Consider the following 19,771-nt stretch of genomic DNA (forward strand, 5'->3'; position numbering starts at 1 on the left):
GATAGCTTGTGCTATCAGTTTTATTCAGACGCTCATTTACCAATGGAATAGGGTATTCGTTTGCGTAAATCAGACACCAGACCCAGATTTCAGCAAATCTGCAGCAGCCAATTCAGAATCTGTATATAATATAATTCTCATAATTAGAACGAACATAAATCATGTATATATCAGTATATATACAGATTACTTAATCATCTTATGATTATACAACTCACATGAATATCATATATTTAAAACCATACATATATAAGCATATGATATCAATATCAAATCATGGCGAATCACGTACATGCTCATATATCGAAAACAGTTAAACACATAAGCGAATTAAAAACTTTACGCAAGTAGCTCTGATGCCATTGAAGGGTTTTTAGCACATAAACGCAACGAAAACGTAAATTTAAATCTTAAAAAAACCGAAACCCTCCGCAGGATCCATGCGAAAAATAATATTTAATTCGTAGTTCAGTATGTTTACCTTAAGAAGCTTTACGTTAATAGAAAGATGGAGGTCTTTAATAGCGATCCAAGAATGATGAACGGAAATTCCTAGCAGCTGCTCCTCAAGTGTGAAGCACTCCACCGATATCCACCAAGAGTACAATGTGATGGAGGAGGAAGAGGTTGAGAGAATTAGTTGCCTCCCTCTTGTTCTACTTTAGAATTAGGGTTAATTATTTGGGTTGAGGCAAATAGAGTTTATAATAGTATATTTATAGGCAAAATTTTCAGCTGAAAATTTTCTATAAAATATTATTATTATTAACCCTTTAATTGATTATTCTTATTAACCAATTAACTAATAATTAAAACACCTTTTAATCATTAATCCCTTTTCTAAACACTTTAAAAAAATAATTCTCACTTGATTTAATTTCCAAAATTAAATTCTTAATTAATAATATTAAGAATTAATTAAATCTCATTTTATCAATTATTAAATCTGCTAATTAATTATTTATTTCACAAATAAATATTTATCAACCATTATTAATTAATTCCTCCACCATTAAATCATTCTCTTTTATGGTGTGACCCTGTAGGTTCAATATTAAGCCGGTAGTAGAAATAAATAATAATAAAACTATTTTATCATTATTTATATAAATTTTCTAATTCATTAAATATGATTAATTAATAAATTAATCATATTTATTCTACACCGTGAGGGATACTTCTCAGCATATCGCGACTATCCGGATAATACGAATTCACTGCTTAGAATACCAAGAACCTATTTAGTGAGTAGTTACCGTACAATCAATTCCTTCTACCCTGCAATGTCACGATTAAATACAAGGCATGGAACTTGTGTCAAGCCTATCTTATTTAATCATTTGCTTTCCCATTCACTATGCTTAGTTTATTTATGTAAATTATAAATTCCTTTCTAATTTCATTCACTCTGGCCAGAGATTCATGAACTAGCATAAGTGGATCAGCATTGAACATTCTCTTCCTTCACTGGAAGGGGTAGATCCTTTATTGATCATACACTATCTTCGTGTACAAATTCCTATACCCAGTAGAGCCCTTATAATTGTCCATGGAGACTAAGAACTAAACCAAAGCATAGTTCAGTGTACACAAGATGACTATGATGACCTCAAGTAAAGCATAGTTCAGTGTACACAAGATGACTATGATGACCTCAAGTCTAAGGATACTTGTACAACTATCACTATATGAACAACTGCTGACACGTGAGTGAACTCCATCAGTTATTCAGCTGTGTGAGTCATGTTCAGTGAACTTATTCTATAATAAGCACCTACATACTAGCTATAGTGTCACCACACAAATGTCTATGAGAACATGCATCCTTCAAAATAAAGCAAGCATAGTATGTACCGATCTTTGCAGATTACTAATTACCAGTTAGTAATCCTACGACCAGGAAATATTTAGGTTTAGAGTTATCATCTTTTAGGTCTCATTATTATGATCTCATCATAATCCATAAAAAGCTTTACTCTAAACTATGGTATATCTTATTTAAACACTTAAATAGATAAAGCCCGCAATAAAACTAAAACAAGTTTTTTTATTAATATCAATGAAATCAAAACAGATTACATAAAAGTTATTCCTAAATCATCATATATGATTGGATTTAGGACACATCTCTTTCAATTATAAGGACTATAGATGTTAACAGTAGTGCGAGGGAGCTTCGGGTTGAGATTCATGTGACCCGAAGAATACTTGAGGCCAGACTTCATGGAGCTACTTGCGAGTATGCAACCCCATATGCTCTTATGGGGTGGGCCAGATAAGTGTTAGAGGATCTTGCAAGGCTTGGTGGACCAGAGTTTCCCTGGAGCTAGATGAAAGAGATGAAGTGATAGTTGTTATATTTATAATAGTGTATAATGTGTATCATCAGACTTTTGGTTGATATATATAAACTAGACTTACTAACTAGTGAATAGGCATGTGTACCTTTTGCTGAAACATTTTCATGCTTGTACTACCAAACTTTGACATATATGCCAGTACTTTTCCTTTTTTGGAATTGTCATTTACATTTACTATGCCTATTTTATATTACTTGTCACACCAGTTATAAACTATTATGATAACATGCACCCTATCACCTAATTATTTACATTCCGTAAAGAAGCATGCAATTTACTTAGTTCAACTATTGAAAATGTTTTCAAAAAGAGATATTTCGGTTCTACAAAAACTTTTCATAAAAATGGATTTGATTTAAAGTCTAAATAATTTGTTTGATTCCTTACAGAAAATGCCTCCCAGAATAAATACCCGTTCTACCAACCAGAATGAAGTAACCAGCAACAACAACCAAGACAACAATGACCAGAATGTAAATCCAGGTCCTATAGTCCCAACTGTAGCCCAGATTCTTCAGATCTTGTCCCAACAAAAACAGTCCAACTGCCTCAATAACAATAGAGGCAGGCCAATCCTCGGGTAACCATTATGATTTTTCAGGCGGTGAATCCACCGGAATTTAAAGGTTTTTTAGATCCTATTGAGGCAAGAGTTTGGTTGAAGGAAATTGAGAAGGCATTTTCCTTAGTCAAGGTGAGAGAGGAACAGAAAATTGAGTTTGCGAGTTACTATCTGAAGAATGAAGCCAGCTACTGGTGGGAAACTGTTAAGACACTGAAAGGTACAGATGATGTTGCATGGGATAGATTCAAGGAGTTATTTTTAGAGAAGTATTTTCCTCAGTTTGTGCAGGATCAAATGGAACTGAAGTTTCTGGAGTTAAAACAGTGAAATATGTTAGTGTCATATTATGAAAGCAAGTTTGAGGAATTGCCTAGGTTTGTACCATCATATGTGGACACCGACAGGAAAAAAACTAAAGGTTCCAGCAAGGTTTTAAGCCATGGATCCGAGGGAAGGTGGCCATATTTAAATTGGATACGTATGCGGGTGTCACACCCCAAACTTAAATAGCAAATTAAATATAACTATTACAACATTTTAAAAGAAGAATACACAACCAACTCCAAGATCTTACAGTTTAGAGTTTGGAACAGCCCAACACTACCAACTATTACATCTGATTAAAAGTACCGAGTCCTCACACAAACTATTATTACTTATTCTACCTGAGCTCGAACAGAAGCATCAGCATCACAGGTCTTACAGGGAGTCTGCTTGAATCTAACCATAGCTTCTAGCTGTAATATCAGGGTAAAGCAAGGAGTGAGCCAAATGCTCAACAAGTGCTAACAGTACGACACAAAACATAAATCGAGATATACATTAAAGAATGACAATGGAAAGACATAACCAAAGGTAACGAGAGATAAAACTATGTGAGATGGCATCATTTTGCTTGTATCAAAACAATTTTAAAATCACGTCTTAATCAAAATCATTTAATGACGCTACGGATTACAGCCGGTGATCAGCCGCGAAGTAATCCCGAACCTCGCTGGGTTCTAAAACATTAACGGGAATCCCTAGGCAACTTTTAAGCCTAATATAAGTGTGGAAAGGACTCGCGTCTCAGTCCAGATCCACAATTCAAGGAAAACATTTATCCCCCTTTGGGACTGAAAACCCATATTTTATTTATTTCAAAAACTGATGCCGAATTATAACAAAATCTCTTTTAACAGTAAACATTTTTATTAAGGGATTATAGATCAACTCGAAACACGGGAAATATGGTACTAAATCTCAAGACCATGATTTACAAAATTTTACTCTATTAGGGTAATCAAAAGGTTTTCATATGTCAGAACTTGGACATGAAAATTTAGTGAGACTAATGGATAATATAAAGGGGTAATGCCAAACTGGGCTTAAAACAATGGTTTCTCGTCAAGGTACATGTGTTGGATCATCAAGAAGATAAGCTTCATGAATACTATGGGTGTTAAGGTATGAAGAAATGATTCTTTATCTCAGGATATATCAGAGTTGTCAAGCTTTAGGATAAGAAAGAGGGGTATCAATCAATGAGGGATCACTTTGATAAGTTTCCGACTTTCAGGGTTCAAGGTAAGGTTCTATAGGGATTCAAGTATCAGGATGAGATATCAATACTTAGGAATCATCAACATGTTAATCAAGAGGATCAATCAAGTAATATATCAACTCTTCATTTTATCATGGCATTTAACTATCATGAAAAGGCTTTTGAACTACTTGCAATACATACTCGAGGGTTCATGGCATTTCTATATAATTCAAAGATAAATGAAAGATACGCTTGATTTAAAACATATCAAATGACTCAGGATAATTGCATCAATATATATATATATGAACTGTTTATAGTAAATACGAAGGTCAAGTTGAATCACTTGCCTTGAGAAAGGCCGGTCTGGTCTGTCTGGTTGGAGCAACTGGAGCTTCACTCGACCTTTATGGCAAGTTTTCCCTCGTCTCGAGATCCTACATAATAATAATAATCCTCATTATAATATATTCTTACCATCTTATCCTATTTACAACTTGAAATTAAACACGGATGGCACTTAGGCCTATACACACTTAATTTTATATTCACTTTTAAATTACAAAAGTACACACATAGCCATATATTCACATATCATATATTCACACCAAATAACACCATATATACCATAATGCAACACTAGGCTTGGATGATCTCGACTCACATCTTAAGTCACTTGGTCGCTAAACTAGACAAGGTCTTCTAATTTTGGCTTCCTAACTCGATGTGCCTTTCCTAAATTATTCAAAACCTATTGACCATCACTTGTGCCTTTAGCTCTACTGACCTTATACCATCTTAAAACTATGGTGGTCGACCTAATACTCACTTCTAAGTGTTCTAAAACTATGTGATAAGTGAAAGCGCTTACTGGTACAAATTTCAGAATGACAACTATAGTTTCTTGAGTGCATTAGGCAATCTTAAACTACAAGTTTTCATTCAAAACTTTTACACAAGACTCTCCTGACCTAAGGGCATCTCACAAACTTGATGTGTCTCAAGGACCTGGCTTGGGCCTTCTTGGGCCTAAGCTAAAAGTCCAAGGTTCCCCTGTTTTTCTGGGCAGAAAACGCCTTGAATTGAATTAACTTGTGACCCATGGTTCTAACTCATATCCTATGAAATATGGTTGGAAAAACTTCTCTGACACTCCCTCTAACTAAGGCCCAATAGGGCCTAATGAGGGCCTACCCATGACATGGTCAAATCTTCCTATTTCTAAGTTGCAACAAAACTGTCCCCTGCTGGACAGATTTTATTATTCTACTTGTGCACCTAACCAAAAGACATGCAAACCTCCAACCAACTCCTAAAACCTTTTATATACTCCCAATACTAACTTCTGGTGGCTTGGGCCTCAAAGTGCACAACAATGACATGGTCAAAACTCACTCTAAACCTCAGGGTACTAAACTGATTTTCTGCAGAAACTATAACTCTCATTACTCCAAGGTTTTGACTTGACAAACTCAACTACCAACATCCCAATACTTAAACCAAGACTTATACATGGTAATCTACTGAACTAACTCCCTTATTCTCAAAATAACCTTGGGTGAGATCATCCTTACCTAAGGTACAATTATGGTAAAACAAAAGAGATCACATTTCTCAACTCACCAATCATTAAGTTTTTGAAACCACAAGATATGTATTTTATAAAAGATAACCACGAATTATTACCATGCAACAAGAAGCATAAATCAATATTAACACATTATTCCTACTGAAATTAAGGCTCACTAACAAAATCTTTTCAAATGATCAAAATCTTACAACATTCTAAGAGAAATCCACATGCATGCATGCCCTCGGGTTTTGCAAACCAAAAAAACACATTTTCTATATATATTCTACCATAAAATTGACATGCAAGCCTAGCATGAGCTATACCTAGATGATCACTTAGCATTCAAGGAGTTTTATCAAATTTTCACCACAAAATTCAAGTCATTATCACATAAACATGCAAAATTTGAGCAAAACAACAAGAATGATCTCAAGGACCATTCATTCGGCTCCCATATGGTCATGGCCGAATGAAATGGATGGGAATGGCCATTTAATCATCAAGAGTTTCCTTCTCAAGACTTAGGCACTTATCCATTCCTTGTAGTCCTCTCAAAAACAACCCTAAACTCACAAGAATCAAGGTTGTATTTTGAGTTTCACTAAAACCTTTACATGCAACCTTTAAACTTAAACTTTCTACTCAAAACACTTTGAAATATGAGTGATCATGGTATGGGAAGTAACATTTACTTGTGTAAAGAGTAGAAGCTTGGTTGAGGAATGAAGAAAAAAAATGGGGAAGGGGGTTCCGCTAAAAGCCGAGAGTGAGAGAGGGAGGAGGGAGGGAGGAGAAAGTGTGGTGGTGAGTGAAGTGAAATGATCATGTCTTTGCTTGTTTTATGATTTTTGTATTGGCAAAAGTAAGTGGAATTAGGAATTGACATGATTAGCCTTCCACTTGAACTTGGTTCAATTTGCATGCAAGGGTAAAGAAGGAAATTGGCTAGAAAAATAAGAGTTAGTGGGGTTGGAATTGTCCTCTTTGTCCTTGAAAAGAATGAGAGGGTGGTTTGCATGCAAGGGCTTTCTTGTAATTTGCTAAATATGACAACTAAAATTTATAATGATTTATTTTTATAAAATAAAATACAAGTTCAAAAATTATAAAATTTATACCATAAAATAACTTGGATTTTTAGAGACTTTATAAAATCATTTTTAAAATTTGTGAACAAAATACCTTTTAAAAGAAAATTTTTCCAAGGCTTAGAATATTCCTTATAAATCAAAAAAATAAAGAAATTAAATAAACTCTTGCTTTGAAAAATCATATACTACATAAAGCAAATTTATAATGCAGAAATTTGCACTCACACAAACGTACAATCATTGAATATATTTTCATTCGTCTTTAATATTATACCAAATCCACAAATAATTTTACACGAAGATACCGGTCATAACATCCTCTCCCCCTTTAGGGATTCTGTCCCCAGAATCTAAGAGAACAGATGAGGATACCGGGAACGCATATCAGACTCTAACTCCCAAGTCAATTCTTCGACCTTAGGGTTCCTCCAAAGCACTTTCACTATCTTTACCGACTTATTCCTAAGACTCTTTACTTGCCAGTCGAGTATTTTAACCGGTTGCTCCACAAATGACAGGTCTGCCTGAATTTCTACAGGTCATATTCTATCATATGGCTAGCGTCAGGATTGTACTTCTTAAGCAACGACACATGGAAAACATTATGCACATGCTGATACTGAGGTGGTAAGGCCAACTCGTAGGCCACCTTTCCTACTTGACTCAAAATCTCAAAAGGACCTATGTATCTAGGTGCTAACTTCCCTTTCTTGCCAAATCTCATCAATCCTTTTCTAGGTGACACCTTCAGCAACACAGCTTCGCCAATTTGGAATTGAACATCCTTATGCGCTGGATCCGCATACTTCCTCTGTCTATCTTGAGCAGCAAGCAACCTTTTCTGAATTAACTTGACTGTGTCATGCAACTGTTGTACCAATTCCGAGCCGAGAATTCTTCCTTTCCCTACTTCATCCCAATTTGTTGGTGATCTACATTTTCGCCCGTACAAAGCTTCGTATGGTGGCATGACGATACTGGAATGATAGCTGTTGTTATAAGAGAATTCAATCAATGGCAAGTGGTCATCCCAACTTCCTGCAAAATCGATTGCACAACTGCGTAACATGTCTTCAATTGTTTGAATTATCCTTTCACTCTGGCCATCAGTCTGCGGGTGGTATGTCGTGCTCATATTCAACTTCGTGCCAAGACATTCCTGAATTTGCTTCCAGAATCTCGAGTTAAAGCGGGTATCTCTGTCTGAAACTATTGATACGGGTACTCCATGCCTTAGTACGATTTCGCGCACATACAGATGAACCAACTTGTCCAGTGACGACTTCTCATTTATTGGAAGGAAATGCGCCGACTTTGTAAGACGATCAATTATAACCCATATTGCGTCATGTCCGGATTTCGTTCGCGGTAGTCCTACTATAAAGTCCATAGCGATATTTTCCCATTTCCATTCTGGAATCTTCAAGGGCTGAATTAATCCGCTTGGTCGTTGATGTTCTGCCTTCACTTTCTGACAAGTATAGCACTTCACAACCCATTCTGCCACGTCTCGCTTCATGTTTGGCCACCAAAAGTTCTTCTTTAAGTCTCGATACATCTTGGTGCTTCCCGGGTGGATTGAGAATTTCGAATTGTGGGCTTCATGGAGGATCTCATTCTTTAATTCAAGTACAAGAGGAATCCATATTCTGGATGAAAACCTTAGTATCCCTTGCTCATCCCTTTGAGTATTAATTTCCTCTCCAGATAACTGATTCTTCTCTTTCTCCATTACTTCTTCTTGTCACTTCTTTATCTTTTCCACTAGTGTTGGCTGAAAGGTCATTGCACGACAAACTTCCTCGACTTTTTCATAAGCACAAAGTTCCAATTCCAATCTTTCGATTTCTTCAGATAACTCTTTTGATGTTATCATCATATTCAGTCTCTCCTTCCTACTCAGAGCATCGGCCACTACATTCGTCTTTCCAGGATGGTAATTTATCGAACAGTCATAGTCCTTGATCAATTCCAGCCATCTCCTCTGCCTCATATTGAGCTCTTTCTGAGTAAAAATGTACTTTAAACTCTTGTGATCCGTGTAGATTTCACACTTCTCTCCGTAGAGGTAATGTCTCCAAATCTTAAGTGCGAACACTATGGCGGCTAGTTCCAAGTCATGCGTCAGGTACTTTAACTCATGCGGTTTCAACTGTCTTGACGCATATGCGATCACTTTACTGTGTTGCATAACCCTTATGTGAAGCGTCGCTGAATATTACAAAGTTCCCTTGATCATCTGGAAGTACCAACACCGGAGCTGTTACCAACTTCTGCTTCAACTCTTGAAAGCTATCTTCACATTCTGCACTCTATTCAAACTTTTGATTCTTTCTGGTTAACTTGGTCAATGGCGTGGCGATCTTCGAGAAATCCTTGACGAATCCTCTATAGTATCCGGCCAATCCTAGAAAACTTCGCACTTCCGTAGGAGTCTTTGGCCTCTCCCAACTCATAACTGCCTCAATCTTTGCCGGATCCACTTTAACTCCCTCATTTCCAATGACATGCCCCAAAAATTGAACTTCCTTTAACCAAAACTCACATTTGGTAAACTTGACATACAACTTCTCTTGTCGGAGTATCTCCAATGCTATCCAGAGGTGCTGCTTATGTTCTTCCTCCGACTTAGAATAAATAAGGATGTCATCAATAAATACCACGACAAATTTGTCCAAATACATCTTAAATACCCCATTCATCAGATCCATAAATGCGGCTGGAGCGTTGGTCAGTCCAAACGGCATTACTAGGAATTCATAATGCCCATATCTGGTCCTGAATGCGGTCTTGGGGACATCTTCTTCTTTGATCTTTAATTTATGGTATTCCGATCTCAAGTCAATCTTTGAAAAGCATTTTGCTCCCTTCAACTGATCAAAAAGGTCATCTATCCTTGGTAGCGGGTAGCGGTTCTTGATCGTTACCTTATTCAACTCCCGATAATCTATGCATAGATGCATACTCCCATCTTTCTTTTTTACAAACAGAACAGGTGCTCCCCATGGCGACGCACTTGGCCGTATCACTCCCTTATCCAACAATTCTTGTAGCTGGCTCGCCAACTCTTTCATTTCTGCTGGTGCCATCCTCTATGGAGCCTTTGAAACTGGTTCCGTTCCTAGAGCAAGGTTGATCTCGAACTCGATTTGTCGATCTGGTGGTAAGCCTGGTAGTTCATCGGGAAACACATTCGGGAACTCGTTAACTACAGGGATATCTTCCATGCTGGGGCTGCCTTTTTCCGAATCCACTACATAAGCTAGGAACGACTCACAACCTTTTCTAAGTAGCTTCTTAGCCTGAACAATTGTAAGAAATAGTTGCTCTTGCCTCTGCCCCTTAAATACTACCTTCTCTCCACTCTTTGTCTTTAAATACACTCTCTTGGTCTTACAATTAATCTGAGCGTTATTCTCTCCTAACCAATCCATTCCTAAAATTATGTCAAACTCTCCCAACTTGAAGAGTATCAAGTCGGCTGAAAACTTATACCCCGAAATATCAATCTCACACTTTGGACAAAATTGATTCACAGGAATCTTTTCTTGGTTCGCAATTACCACATTTACTACCTCACTCATAATCATTTTCTTACATTGAAGCTTATCAACAAAAGATTTTGATATGAAACATCTTGTTGCTCCCGAATCAATCAATACTTTAGCTTTGACATTATTGAGTAAAAGTGTACCTGCTATCACCTCCGAATTCTGTACAGCATCCTTCATCTTCAAATCAAATGTCCTTGCTATTGCTTGCGGGGTTGGTGTAGGTGGTGGAGGTAATGCCAATACCTCAGCTGGCACGCTTGCACGGGTACTTGCCACATTCATCAGAGCTTTGACTGGTCTGGTTGCCTTGCACTCCCTAGCTATGTGTCCAGTCTTCCCATACTTGTAGCACGTAACTCCTGGCTTCGGCATCTTGCACTCATTTGCCAAATGTCTCTTCTGATTGCATCTGTAGCATGTCATGCTCAGCTTATTACACACTCCGGGGTGCCTTCTTCCGCAGTGCTTGCATTCTGGCCTCTGGAACCTGTTTTCTCCAACTTGCCCTTGGCTTGCTTGATTGTTCCCCTTCGATTCTTGCCTTTTACCCAAATTTCCTTTCTTTTGAAAATTTCCGCCCTTCTGGAAACCAATCCTCTTTACATTCTGATCTTGTGAACTTCCGGCTTCAGACTTTTCTCCATAAAATGGAACCTTCCTCTTCTTGTTATCCCTCTCTTTCCTTGACTGCATCCCATTATTCTCAATCAGAGCAGCTTTCTGTACTACTCCCACATAAGTTTCAAGCTCAAACATAGCCACCCTATCTCTGATCCAAGGCTCCAATCCTTGCTGAAATTTCTTTGCTTTTTCCTCCTCAGTGCTGGTATACTTTGTCACAAACCTTGACAACTCAGTGAACTTCTTCTCATACTCCAATACAGTCATGTTCTCTTACTTCAACTCAAGAAATTTTAGCTCCATCTGATTATGCATGTACTTAGGGTAATACTTGTCCAAAAATAACTTCTTAAATCTCTCCCAAGAAACCTGCTGAGTGACTTCCATAGCTTTTACTGATTCCCACCAATAGATGACTTCTCCCTTCAAGAAGTAAGTAGCATACGGCGTCTTCTGATCGTCTCCTAACTGTACCAACTCAAAAGCCCTTTCCATCTCCTTGATCCATGTGTTAGCTATCACTGGATCAGTGGTATCATGAAATGCAGGTGGATTCACATTCTAAAAAGCCTTGAAAGTGACAATTTGTCTAGGTGGTACTGGTGGTTTAGGTGGTTGGTGTGGCTCACGGTTATCTTGGTTTTCAATTCGTTGTTGAAGAGTTAGTTGTTGTTGAGCTATAGCATTGGTTTGCTGTTGCAAAGTTTCCAGTAGTCGAAGAATGTTTGGGTCTGTGGTGGATGTGGTTGTTGGGTTCTTCTTTTTGGGAGGCATAATCCTGAAATAAGAGTTATGTCAAAACAAATATGAATGATAAAATGATTCGAGGGTATCGCATGGCATTCTCATTTACATATGGGGTCAAGTTTCCAAATTAAGCAGATATGATGATAAAAACGTAAAATAAAAGTTGAGAACAAATGGAACAATAGCACATAATTATTGAAATTTTAAAGGTCACAATACATAGGATTAGGACAAAGTCTGATTCTAGGAATAAAAGTCTTATTTAAAGGAAACAACGGAAACAACTGGGGATTCCATAGAGTCTGATAATACAACAACATGAAAGGTAAATGGAAAGAACTAAGGTGCCACTCCATCTGAACGGGGCTTGGTAGTCTTTTCCTCTCGAAGCGTCTTCACAATGCTTTGGAGCTCATCCGCCACCATCTGAATGACATACTGGCTGATACGGTCCCGGTGCGCTAGCATCTCCTCAAGCTTAGTGTTGACGTACTGAACCAAGGTCTCAAGTCTCGCAGTCATCTGCTCCTTGGGCTTCCCTTCATAGTTTTGGCTGTCCGGATACACGTTCTTCAGTCGGTCTATCAGTCGGTCGTACTTGCCATGAAGCATGTCGAACTCGCGCCTCAACTCAGCATACACTGTGAAAGCAATAGTGTCGTCCGACCCAGAGGATGACGAGGAATGCGCCCTTTGCTGACAACCAATAAGAGGAGTATTAATAATAATTTACTTAACCTACTCTCTCGCATATTATCTATAACCTACACACATATCCTATAACCTATTTGGGCTGTCCAGGGACTCTAAACCGTAGCTCTGATACCAAAACCTGTCACACCCCCAACTTAAATAGCAAATTAAATATAACTATTACAACATTTTAAAAGAAGAATACACAACCAACTCCAAGATCTTACAGTTTAGGGTTTGGAACAGCCCAACACTACCAACTATTACATCTGATTAAAAGTACCGAGTCCTCACACAAACTATTATTACTTATTCTACCTGAGCTCGAACATAAGCATCAGCATCACAGGTCTTACGGGCAGTATGCTTGAATCTAACCATAGCTGCTAGCTGTAATATCAGGGTAAAGCAAGGAGTGAGCCAAATGCTCAACAAGTGCTAACAGTACGACACAAAACATAAATCGAGATATACATTAAAGAATGACAATGGAAAGACATAACCAAAGGTAACGAGAGATAAAACTATGTGAGATGGCATCATTTTGCTTGTATCAAAACAATTTTAAAATCATGTCTTAATCAAAATCATTTTATGACGCTACGGATTACAGCCGGTGATCAGCCGCGAAGTAATCCCGAACCTCGCTGGGTTCTAAAACATTAACGGGAATCCCTAGGCAACTTTTAAGCCTAATATAAGTGTGGAAAGGACTCGCGTCTCAGTCCAGATCCACAATTCAAGGAAAACATTTATCCCCCTTTGGGACTGAAAACCCATATTTTATTTATTTCAAAAACTGATGCCGAATTATGACAAAATCTCTTTTAACAGTAAACATTTTTATTAAGGGATTATAGATCAACTTGAAACACGGGAAATATGGTACTAAATCTCAGGGCCATGATTTACAAAATTTTACTCTATTAGGGTAACCAAAAGGTTTTCATATGTCAGAACTTGGACAGGAAAATTTAGTGAGACTAATGGATAATATAAAGGGGTAATGCCAAACTGGGCTTAAAGCAATGGTTTCTCGTCAAGGTACAGGTGTTGGATCATCAAGAAGATAAGCTTCATGAATACTATGGGTGTTAAGGTATGAAGAAATGATTCTTTAGCTCAGGATATATCAGAGTTGTCAAGCTTTAGGATAAGAAAGAGGGGTATCAATCAATGAGGGATCACTTTGATAAGTTTCTGACTTTCAGGGTTCAAGGTAAGGTTCTATAGGGATTCAAGTATCAGGATGAGATATCAATACTTAGGAATCATCAGCATGTTAATCAAGAGGATCAATCAAGTAATATATCAACTCTTCATTTTATCATGGCATTTAACTATCATGAAAAGGTTTTTGAACTACTTACAATACATACTCGAGGGTTCATGGCATTTCTATATAATTCAAAGATACGCTTGATTTAAAACATATCAAATGACTCAGGATAATTGCATCAATATATATATATATATGAACTGTTTATAGTAAATACGAAGGTCAAGTTGAATCACTTGCCTTGAGAAAGGCTGGTCTGGTCTAACTGGTAGGAGCAACTGGAGCTTCACTCGACCTTTATGGCAAGTTTTCCCTCGTCTCGAGATCCTACATAATAATAATAATCCTCATTATAATATATTCGTACCATCTTAACCTATTTACAACTTGAAATTAAACACGGATGGCACTTAGGCCTATACGCACTTAATTTTATATTCACTTTTAAATTACAAAAGTACACACATAGCCACATATTCACATATCATATATTAACACCAAATAACACCATATATACCATAATGCAACACTAGGCTTGGATGATCTCGACTCACATCTTAAGTCACTTGGTCGCTAAACTAGACAAGGTCTTAAAAGTCCAAGGTTCCCCTGTTTTCTGGGCAGAAAACGCCTTGACTTGAATTAACTTGTGACACATGGTTCTAACTCATATCCTATGAACTATGGTTGGAAAAACTTCTCTAACACTCCCTCTAACTAAGGCCCAATAGGGCCTAATGAGGGTCTACCCATGACATGGTCAAATCTTCCTATTTCTAAGTTGCAACAAAATTGTCCCCTGCTGGACAGATTTTGTTATTCTACTTGTGCACCTAACCAAAAGACATGCAAACCTCCAACCAACTCCTAAAACCTTTTATATACTCCCAATACTAACTTCTGGTGGCTTGGGCCTCAAAGTGCACAACAATGACATGGTCAAAACTCACTCTAAACCTCAGGGTACTAAACTGATTTTCTGCAGAAACTATAACTCTCATTACTCCAAGGTTTTGACTTGACAAACTCAACTACCAACATCCCAATACTTAAACCAAGACTTATACATGGTAATCTACTGAACTAACTCCCTTATTCTCAAAATAACCTTGGGTGAGATCATCCTTACCTAAGGTATAATTATGGTAAAACAAAAGACATCACATTTCTCAACTCACCAATCATTAAGTTTTTGAAACCACAAGATATGTATTTTATAAAAGATAACCACGAATTATTACCATGCAACAAGAAGCATAAATCAATATTAACACATTATTCCTACTGAAATTAAGGCTCACTAACAAAATCTTTCCAAATGATCAAAATCTTACAACATTCTAAGAGAAATCCACATGCATGCATGCCCTCGGGTTTTGCAAACCAAAACAACACATTTTCTACATATATTCTACCATAAAATTGACATGCAAGCCTAGCATGAGCTATACCTAGATGATCACTTAGCATGCAACGAGTTTTATCAAATTTTCACCACAAAATTCAAGTCATTATCACATAAACATGCAAAATTTGAGCAAAACAACAAGAATGATCTCAAGGACCATTCATTCGGTTCCCATATGGTCATGGCCGAATGAAATGGATGGGAATGGCCATTTATTCATCAAGAGTTTCCTTCTCAAGACTTGGCACTTATCCATTCCTTGTAGTCCTCTCAAAAATAACCCTAAACTCACAAGAATCAAGGTTGTATTTTGAGTTTCACTAAAACCTTTACATGCAACCTTTAAACTTAAACTTTCTACTCAAAACTCTTTGAAATATGAGTGATCATGGTATGGGAAGTAACATTTACTTGTGTAAAGAGTAGAAGCTTGGTTGAGGAATGAAGAAAAAAAATGGCGAGGGGGTTTCGGCGGAGGGAGGAGAAAGTGTGGTGGTGAGTGAAGTGAAATGATCATGTATTTGCTTGTTTTATGGTTTTTGTATTGGTAAAAGTGAGTGGAATTAGGAATTGACATGATTAGCCTTCCACTTGAACTTGGTTCAATTTGCATGCAAGGGTAAAGAAGGAAATTGGCTAGAAAAATAAGAGTTAGTGGGGTTGGAATTGTCCTCTTTGTCCTTGAAAAGAATGAGAGGGTGGTTTGCATGCAAGGGCTTTCTTGTAATTTGCTAAATATGACAACTAAAATTTATAATGATTTATTTTTATAAAATAAAATACAAGTTCAAAAATTATAAAATTTATACCATAAAATAACTTGGATTTTTCGAGACTTATAAAATCATTTTCAAAAAATTTGTGAACAAAATACCTTTTAAAAGAAAAAATTTCCAAGGCTTAGAATATTCCTTATAAATCAAAAAATAAAGAAATTAAATAAACTCTTGCTTTGAAAAATCATATACTACATAAAGCAAATTTATAATGCAGAAATTTGCACTCACACAAACGTACAATCATTGAATATATTTTCATTCGGCTTTAATATTATACCAAATCCATAAATAATTTTACACGAAGATACCGGTCATAACAGCGGGAGTTGTGCAGAAAGCTATAATTGCAGAAACAGAGAGTGAAATGTCACAGAAGGAGAAGGACAATAAGAAGAGGAAGTTTGAGGGAAGTGAAGGATAGTCCCAAGCAGGGAAGTTTGCAAATTTTAATCAGAGAAAAGGCAAGTTTCAGCCCGGAAGGAATCTTAATTTCAGAAGGCATAATGCAGGCGATGGAAGACAAGGAAACCGTCCCACCACTGGGAGCCAACTAACCCAGCAGAGGCCAGCTTTACCAGACTTCCAAATATGTGGAAAGAAACATGGAAGAGTGTGCAAGAAGCTGAATATGGTCTGTAATAGATGCAACTAGGGGGCACTATTTAAGGGAGTGTCGTAATCAACCAGCTAAAGAGCCATCAAATAAGGATCAACATATTAGAAATCAGGCAGGAAAGGTTCCAGTAATTGGGTTTACATGTTTCAAGTGCAGAAAGCCAGGACACATAGCAAGGGATTGGAAGACATAATCTTTTGAGTGTCATCCAGCTCTATGATAAGGACAACTCAGTAACATTCAATCCTGAAGCCTGTGTTGTTACAAACAAGAAGGAAAATGTTAGATATATTCGAGATGTCATGTCTAATATGTTTCATGTTTAGTTTTCAGATCTTAACAAACAGGAAATATCAGTACTTACTGGAATCAGTACTTACTGGAAGTCAGAACTTAAGCATATCAGAACTTAGATTATAAGAAGATAAATATCAGAAGATGGATATCAGAACTTAAGTACGGGAGGACTTACAGTTAATGAAGGAAGCTGATTTACAGGAAAGAAGATCAAGACTAATACAAAAGAAGATATGCATGGAAAGAGTTACAAGATAAGAAGACTTGTATAAGATATCTGTTTGATATATTTTAGGAGATAGAATTATATTCCATATCAATTAGAAGTTATCTTGTAACTGTGTACTATATAAACACAGACATAGGTTTACACTATATGTGTTATCATTATCGAGAAGATCATACATTGTAACCTAGCATCTCTCGTGATATTTGTTCATCACTGAGAGAGAACATTTCCATTATAACAGAGTTTATTGTATCGAATATATCTGTTTACTATTACTTGTGTTCGAAATCGATTTGATTGTATTCTACACTATATTCAACTCCCTTCTACATTGTTGTGTGACCTAATAATTGGTATTAGAGCCTATCTGTTAACACACATACAGTAAAAATCCAAACAATCATGTCTGAAAAAGCAGAAAATCCAACCAAGACCACCAAAACTGAAAAAACTAAAAACACTCAAATCCACAGTCGATATGGGACTATTAGGGTTCCCATACTGAGACCTTCTGAGTATCCCATATGAAAGGGAAGATGGTTATATTTCTGAAAGCTATTGATCCAGAATACCTTGATAGAATTAATGAAGGACCGCATAAGCCAACCAAGCTCTCTATTGTAGTTGCAGATTAGTCAGCAAAGACCATACCAAAGGAAAAAAGTGAGTATACAGCTGAAGATATCTCATCTATTTCCAAGGATGCAAAGGTAAGGCATTTGCTGCATAGTGCCATTGATAATGTCATGTCAAACAGGGTAATTCATTGCAAGACTACAAAGGAGATATGGGATGCTTTGGAGACAAGATGCCAGGGAACTGATGCAATCAAGAAGAACAGGAGGACTATACTCACTCAAGAGTATGAGCACTTTGACTCAAAAGCTGATGAGTCATTAACTAAGTTATATGACAGGTTTGTCAAACTCTTGAATGTCACTGGTGGACAAGGAATATGATCTTGAAAATTCAAATCTAAAATTCCTTTTAGCTCTTCCTAAAAGTTGGGATTTGAAGTATACTACTATAAGAGACAACTATGCTCTTGATGAAACTACTCTTGATGAAATTTATGGTATGCTCAAGACTTATGAACTTGAGATGGATCAAAGAAGCAAGAGATATGGGAGAAAGTTAAGGACAATTGCTCTTAAGGCTGAAGAGGAATCCCCCAAAGTGGTTGTCTCAAAGAAAGGCAAAGGAAAGGCTCTCATCACAAAGTCTGATTCAGAATCATCAAGTTCTGATGATGATAATTTAGAAACTGAAAGTTTACATGAAATAGAAGTTGATGAAGAGATGATTAAATTGTGTGCTCATATGGTGAAGGGTATCACAAAGATAGCCTACAGGAAATTCAGAAGGGGAAAGAAGTTTTCCAAGAAAGGTGGAAGTACTGATAAGAAAGGTTTCAGAAAGTATGAATGCAAAAGTGCAAAGTCTGATAGAGGAGATAACTCAAATGTCAAATGCTACAATTGTGGTGAACGAGGCCACATATCTCCTGACTGCAAGAAAGGAAAGAGTGACAAAGGCAAAGCACTTGTCACAAAGAAGAAAAGCTGGACAGACTCTTCAGATTTTGAAGATGAGGTGAATTATGCTTTAATGGCAAATGCTGATGGCAACCCTAAAACTGCTGAATTAAAGGTACCTCAAACAACTTATGCCTTTCATACTGATGATATTACTGAGTTGAGATTATATCTTAAAACCATGTTTATTAGCTACAGAGATCAAACTTTAACATGTGAAAGATTAACTTCTGAAAATATTGCTTTTAAGAAAAGGAATGATTATTTAGAAAAAGAGTTAGTTATGTTCCATCAAACTAAGAAAGAAAGAGATGATGCTTTTTATGTTAGAGATGAATTGCTAAAATTAAGTAAATCTCTAAAAACTAAGTTAGAAAAAGAAAAAGAGATTATCGGGACTTTGACTAACTCTGGCAGAACAACTTATAATTTATTAAGTAGTGGAAACTGGAAAGAGGGATTAGGTTATGAAGATGATAAAAGTGAAAAAGAACTGAACAAATTGAGCCAATTGTTGTTAAATAAACTGTTAAGCCAAAGGTAAATCCTGTTAAGTTTGTAGCTAAAACTGTAAAGTCTGATTCTGAAAAGATGAAAGAGTCTGTTACAGAAGTTAAGGAGAAGTCAACTTCTGACAAATTAGAACAAGATAAACCAGCTGAAGTCAACATAGGCTTAATGACAAAGAAGCAGCTTAAGCTTAAGCTGAAAGAAATAAGGAATGTCAACAAGGTTAAGACAGCTAGGAAAAATAGGAATGGAAAGAAACGTGTGAATAAAAGCAATAATTATATGCCTGTTCCTAATGCTCCTAGAAAGAAATGTTATAACTGTGGAAACTCTAACCATCTTGCTTCTTTTTACAGGAAGAATAAGAATATAAACTCTTTACCTCCTAA

This window comes from Apium graveolens, chromosome 10, assembly GCF_009905375.1.
Source record: "Apium graveolens cultivar Ventura chromosome 10, ASM990537v1, whole genome shotgun sequence".
NCBI classification, from domain to species: Eukaryota; Viridiplantae; Streptophyta; class Magnoliopsida; order Apiales; family Apiaceae; genus Apium; species Apium graveolens.